The sequence below is a fragment of the Rhagoletis zephyria genome, unplaced genomic scaffold (genome assembly GCF_001687245.7).
Source record: "Rhagoletis zephyria isolate East Lansing unplaced genomic scaffold, Rhagoletis_zephyria_1.1 Rzeph_scaffold_00217, whole genome shotgun sequence".
Taxonomy (NCBI): Eukaryota; Metazoa; Arthropoda; class Insecta; order Diptera; family Tephritidae; genus Rhagoletis; species Rhagoletis zephyria.
In genome coordinates, this window is record NW_016157301.1 from 1 (window position 1) to 7,335 (window position 7,335).

Consider the following 7,335-nt stretch of genomic DNA (forward strand, 5'->3'; position numbering starts at 1 on the left):
GATACAGCCTCATTTCTTAAATAAATATGAAATAAATATGAAATAAATACGACTTTACAAACAGGTGGCAACCCTATTCGTAATATTTCNGTTGCTATTTGATATATTGTTAGTTTTAAGTTTACTTTGTACAAACATTGAATTTTACAAACTGTTGATGTATTATAAAAGACTCTAAAGTCTTATAGATACAGCCTCATTTCTTAAATAAATATGAAATAAATATGAAATAAATACGACTTTACAAACAGGTGGCAACCCTATTCGTAATATTTCTAAGCTAAAACCTTCTTAAACCTCTTTCGTCTGACTCCCTTATGGTGATACCTATCTATTTCAATTACCTAATTCCTTTAATTCAAGTGGAATTTGATTTTTTAATCACATGTAGTTAATACACATTTCGATTGATACCCATCTCTTAATAATTCATTTAACTTATAAAAAAATTTGAATCTAATTTTTTAACAATCTAATTTTTTAACAGGTGGCAACTCTTTATAAAAAATAAACCTTCTATTGTCCACAGGTTAAGATTTTTAATCTGACTCTTCATTTTTGAAAATGGAACGAATCGTGCAGACCTCAAGGCACTGACAAAAAATTAAAAAATTATTTTATGCATTAGCGAAAAACGCATTACTTCAGAAAGTGCAAAAAATGAGCAGGTTTTTATTTCTTCTTTTGAAACCTAAAAGCCTGTACTATTTAATAAAATAATAAAAAATAACCAATTTTTACATATATCTTTTATTCATTCCATTAAAATTTAGCATTTTTTGAAACTTTTTTTAAAAAAATCGTTTCTTTTGGAACACCGCAGGGAAACCCTGTGTTTAATTTTATCCCAAAATTTTAATTCCTATAATTCTACTATCTATATGGAAACAAGAAACGTCAAACCAACATTTTATTTTAAAGAATATATTTTTGACATTTTCTTCTGTGAAGAGCTTACGCCTGGCTATGCTTTTATTAAAATTCTTAGTATAAAATTTGTCGATTTTAGTGGCTTCCTGGCGGCATATAATTATTTTTTTAGGGAAATGTCTGTTTAATTCTTTGTAGTGGATAAATTGTCTTTACAGAAATACCAAACAAGTTCACATTGCAGATAACGAATTTTTCGATTTATGCCCACTTAGGCGGCACTGTGCTACGGCCACGTTTACGACAGCAGTTGCTGTTAACATTTCCTCGGTAACCACCCTTCGTCAATTTCAAAGCAAACAAGCGCCAATGCAAATACTTCATTATCACCCCGTAATAGTGCTTTGCGCAAGCAAATTAACGAGGTAGATGTTATTGATGATAGCGAAGCCACTGAAGATGCCATGGAGGTTGAAACGATTGCAAGTTCTGCAAAACTGATATATTGGAATTGCCGCAAAGAGGGCAACCGGTACTTCGACTGCTTATCAGATAAAACGATTTTCTGCTACGGATGTTGTAGCTCCGGAATTTATAAACCCAATTGCGTTAGTTGTAATCCGGGAAACTCGAAAGCTCGCGAGGCGCCGAAATCAGCTCCTCGCAAAAACCTTATGATATCAATTTTGTGATGAAAATTACACGCAAAATAGTATTATTTATTCGGAACGTTGCGAAGTTCTGTCTACTCTTAGAAACACAACACAAAAAATAAGAACTTTAGCAACGATTCGTATGCATAATACTATTTTGCGTCAGTTTCCAAGGCAGTTAAAAAAATGCGTATAATTTTCATTACAAAATTGATATCATAAATTTTGTGTTTCTAGTTCAGCTTTCGTCAGTCGAAAATTTTACCTCAAAGAGGTGTTTTATTTGATAATCCTAAAGCGCGGCCGAAGGCCGCCTACGCAGAAAGGTGTTCTCTGCGAAAGGTGTTCAGCCCCCCCTTCTTCGCCTCAAAACCACCTTGGGATAATTTCTTTTATTTAAAAACCCCACAGATTCTGTTAGTCGGGTTATATTCCACTTCAAACTGCTCAATTTGCCTCGGTAAATGTCGTTTTTCGCCCATTTTCAAACGGTTCCCTAGGGGTCTTTGGGAGGCCCCGAAGAGGGGGGGAGGGGGGGTGCTGCTTTTCATAAAGTGGGGACTGTCTCCTTTCGAATGAGGGGAGAATATTTAGGGGGCCACGCCCTCCCTCTCCGCGCCCACCCCAAACACGTAAAGCAAATAACTAAACATTTCCCAGAATCGATATCAAAAGAAGGGCCTTAAAACAAGCTATCTAATACTTTGGGGCGTATTCTGGTTTTCGTACGAATCGAAAATTTTAAATTTTTGTATAGAAACTGATGGGAAAATTTCATGATTTTCGATTCGTACGAAAACAAGAATACGCTCCTGTATTCTGCGTTTATGAAATATAAATATGTCATAACGTTATCGCCTGAAAACTAAAAATCGGGCTGCTGAAAATATAGATTTCGAGAATTTTCTCAAAAACTGGTCAGTCGATTTTATTCTAAGTTTCCTCAAGTCTAGCCCAAAACCTTAGCTTTCATCTGGTATACAGCTTATATCTGGGAAAACTCTTGTGGAGATATCACGATTCAAATTGAAAAAATGTCGCTCCAAATAGCGAAAAAAGGCTAAAAGTTAACATATTCGTCTAATTTGGTTACTTTAAGTTATAAACGTATCATATCCAATTTCCCGCAAAAAATTGTCCGTTCCCCTNAAGGCTAAAAGTTAACATATTCGTCTAATTTGGTTACTTTAAGTTATAAACGTATCATATCCAATTTCCCGCAAAAAAATGTCCGTTCCCCTGATGCCACCTAAACTGAAATTCCCTGCAAATCGGGGGAATTTCCCGCGAGTTGACTTCCCTGTATGCGATACATAATTAAATTAATAAGAAAACTTTTTATTTTTGCTGGTTTCTTTGTTTTCTTGTACATACGTCGCCATACATGTATGTACACATTCAGTGTGAATGCAATGATATCGTGGGCGTGATATTTGATGTACACAGTATGCAACTAAACCCGCACTTAACCAACCTGGAAATACGCTTACATTATTACCTACATTTGTAAATACATATGTACTTATGTATGAATGCATTTATTTCACTTTATGTGCCGCTACTAATTATGTATAGATTGCCACTGAGCAAAAACGCATCAGTAAATCATATGTTTCAATGGAATTGAATTCAGTGTTAAATATTTGAATAAATCATTTATATTTAGATAGGGTTTTGAGCCATTTATTTGGGAAAAATAAAACATTTAGCTTTTTGTTTGGATTTTCGTTGATTTTAAATTTGCTATCCTAAAACAATTGATATCAAATAAAACACTTCTTTGAGGTAAAATTTTCGAGTGATATTTTTTGTTTGAGTGGGGTTGCCACCTTTTTAAATATTATGTATGTATAATACGCAAGGGCATTTTTTGATAGTGACTTTAGATTTGCGAAAGTTCATTCGATTTAAAAACATGAAGAGTCAAAGGAAAAGGCTTGACCTTCCGATTTGCAGTAAAGTTTTATTTTTCGAAGAGGGTTGCATGATGAGCAGAGAATAAAATCCTTACGCGCAGTGTGAAGATAGAATAGCAACTGAACTACTGTATTCAATGTACATATGTATAACAAGAGAATACAAAAGTAAAAGGAATGAAAATAATGTTGCCAGATTGATATTATTTAACAACACTCGCCTTTAATACCATATCTGCCAGCATCAAGATACAAAGATACATACTTCAATTATTTAATTGACGTTAGCCCCAGCTTCTCATATAAATATTGATTTTTGACAGCTGGAAAGCCTTTAGTTAGAGCATCTGCTAACATCTCTCCGGTGGATATATTCTCAAGTTTTATTGAACCATCTTCTAGCTTCTCTCGCGTGAAGTTTATTTTAATGTCCACATGCTTTGTGCGTGGCGAAAAGTTATTATTTCGTACAATGTTAATTGCGCTTTTGTTGTGGCTTCATTGCAAGCAGGAATGAGTTCCGCTCTTAACCGCCGTAACCCCATCATCTCCTGCATTGCACCTACAACTGACATCAGCTCGGCTTCTGTAGAAGATAGTGCCACGGTGCGTTGTCGATGTTTTGACCACGAAATTGCCCTACCTTGCATGGTGAAGACGTAGCCAGAACTCGAACGTCTTTCATCGACGTCTGCTGCCCAATCGGAGTCACAATAACCAACAAGACCTGCACTGCTCTTCGTGTATACCATGCCTCTTCTGATAGTACCCTTAAGGTACCTCATGATGCGTTTGACGGCCAACCAATGACCCTGACCAGGATTTTGCGAAAATCGGCTCAACAAATTTACAGCATAACTTATCGCCTGATAACCACCTTGGGATAATTTCTTTTTATTTAAAAACCCCACAGATTCTATTAGTTGGGTTGTTTTCCACTTCCAACTGCTCAATTTGCCTCGGTAAATGCCGTTTTTCGCCCATTTTCAAACGGTCCCCTAGGGGTCTGTGGGATGCCCCGAAGGAGGGGTGGGTGCAGCTTTTCGCCCACTCCCTCCGCCCCCACCCCAGAAACGTAAAGCAAATAACCAAACATATCCCAGAATCGATATCAATAGAAGGGCCTTAAAACAAGCTATCTAATACTGTATTCTGCGTTTATGAAATATAAATATGTCATAACCTTATCGCCTAAAAACTAAAAATCCGGCTGCTGAAAATATAATTTCGAGAATTTTCTCAAAAACTGGTCAGTTGATTTTATTCTAAGTTTCCTCAAGTCTAGCCCACAACCTTAGCTTTTATCTGGGAAAACTCTTGGGGAAATATCACGATTCAAATTGAAAAAATGTCGCTCCAAATAGCGAAAAAAGGCTAAAAGTTCACATATTCGTCTAATTTGGTTACTTTAAGTTATAAACGTAAGATCTAATTTCCCGCAAAAAAATGTCCGTTCCTTGATGCCACCTAAATTGAAATTCCCTGCAAATCGGGGGAATTTTCCTCGAGTTGACTTCCCTGTACGCGATACATAAATAAATAAGAAATCTTTTTATTTTTGCTGGTTTCTTTGTTTTCTTGTACATACGTAAGCATACAGGTATGTACACATTCAGTGTGAATGCAATGATATCGTGGGCTGGATATTTGATGTACACAGTATGCAACTAAACCCGCACTTAGCCAACCGGGGAAGACGCTTACATTATTACCTACATTTGTAAATACATATGTACTTATGTATGAATGCGTTTATTTCACTTTATGTGCCGCTACTAATTATGTATAGATTGCCACTGACAAAAACGCATCAGTAAAACATATGTTTCAATGGAATTGAATTCAGTGTTAAATATTTGAGTAAATAATTTATATTTAGATAGGGTTTTTAGCCATTTATGTGGAAAAAATAAAACATTTAGATTTTTGTTTGGATTTTAGTTGATTTTAAATTTGCTATCCTAAAACAATTGATATCAAATAAAACACCCCTTTGAGGTAAAATTTTCGAGTGATATTTTTTGTTTGAGTGGGGTTGCCACCTATTTAAATATTATGTATGTATAATACGCAAGGGCATTTTTTGATAGTGACTTTAGATTTGCGAAAGTTCATTCGATTTAAAAACATGAAGAGTCAAAGGAAAAGGCTTGACCTTCCGATTTGCAGTAAGGTTTTATTTTTCGAAGAGGGTTGCATGATGAGCAGAGAATAAAATCCTTACGCGCAGTGTGAAGATAGAATAGCAACTGAACTACTTTATTCAATGTACATATGTATAACAAGAGAATACAAAAGTAAAAGGAATGAAAATAATATTGCCAGATTGATATTATTTAACAATACTCGCCTTTAATACCATATCTGCCAGCATCAAGATACAAAGATACACACTTAAATTATTTAATTGACGTTAGCCGCAGATTCTCATTTAAATATTGATTTTTGACAGCTGGAATGCCTTTAGTTAGAGCATCTGCTAACATCTCTCCGGTGGATATATTCTCAAGTTTTATTGAACCATCTTCTAGCTTCTCTCGCGTGAAGTTTATTTTAATGTCCACATGCTTTGTGCGTGGCGAAAAGTTATTATTTCGTACAATTTGTCGCAATACAATGTTGTGGCTTCATTGCAAGCAGGCATGAGTTCCGCTCTTAACCGCTGTAACCACATCATCTCCTGCATTGCACCTACAACTGACATCAGCTCGGCTTCTGTAGAAGATAGTGCCACGGTGCGTTGTCGCTGTGTTGACCACGAAATTGCCCCACCTTGCATGGTGAAGACGTAGCCAGAACTCGAACGTCTTTCATCGACGTCTGCTGCCCAATCGGAGTCACAATAACCAACAAGACCTGCACTGCTCTTCGTGTATACCATGCCTCTTCTGATAGTACCCTTAAGGTACCTCATGATGCGTTTGACGGCCAACCAATGACCCTGACCAGGATTTTGCGAAAATCGGCTCAACAAATTTACAGCATAACTTATGTCAGGACGGGTGTTTTGTGCAACGTATAGTAAGCAACCAATTGCTTCCATGTATGGAACCTTTTTCATTTCCTTCGCAGCTTCGTCGTTTTGCGGACACATGTCCTTTGTCAACTTTTGACCCAAATCAATTGGAGTTGAAACTGGATTACAATCTGTCATCCCGAAGCGCTTCACCACACTACCAATGTACTCAGATTGATCAATTATGAATGTTCCATTTACCGCATCTCGATGAATACGCATGCCTAAAACTGATGATGCCATTCCCATGTCTGTCATTCTAAATTTCGAAGATAACTCTGCTTTTATTCGTTGAGTCGTTTTTTCATCGTTCGAAAATATCAAGACGTCATCGACATATATGGCCACATACACCATGCGTTTCTTGTTTAGGTGAAAATAGATACATTTATCAACGTCGCTGCGTGTAAGACCAAGATTGACCAAAACTGCGCTAAGTTGTTCGTTCCAAATACGACTTGCCTGTTTGAGGCCATATAGCGACTTGACAAGACGGCACACTCTACCCGTGCCATCCTCGAAACCCTCAGGCTGCTTCATATACACCTCCTCGTGTAACTCACCATTGAGGAAGGCAGTCACGGCGTCTAACTGATGAACTGACAGATCGTATTTTGCCGCCATAGCAAACAGAAACCGTATTGAGTTATACCTTACAACGGGAGCAAATGTCTCGGTATAATCTATTCCCTCCTTCTGTGAACAGCCCTTGATTACAAGTCTCGCTTTGTGTCGTACCAGCGCACGACTAGCATCACGTTTTGTTTTGTACACCCACTTCGAAGCAATAGCCTTTTTATTCGCAGGGAGATTCGTGAGAAACCAGGTTTTTTTTTTCATTTAAGGGACTCCATTTCCTCGTTCATAGCGTCTACCCAAG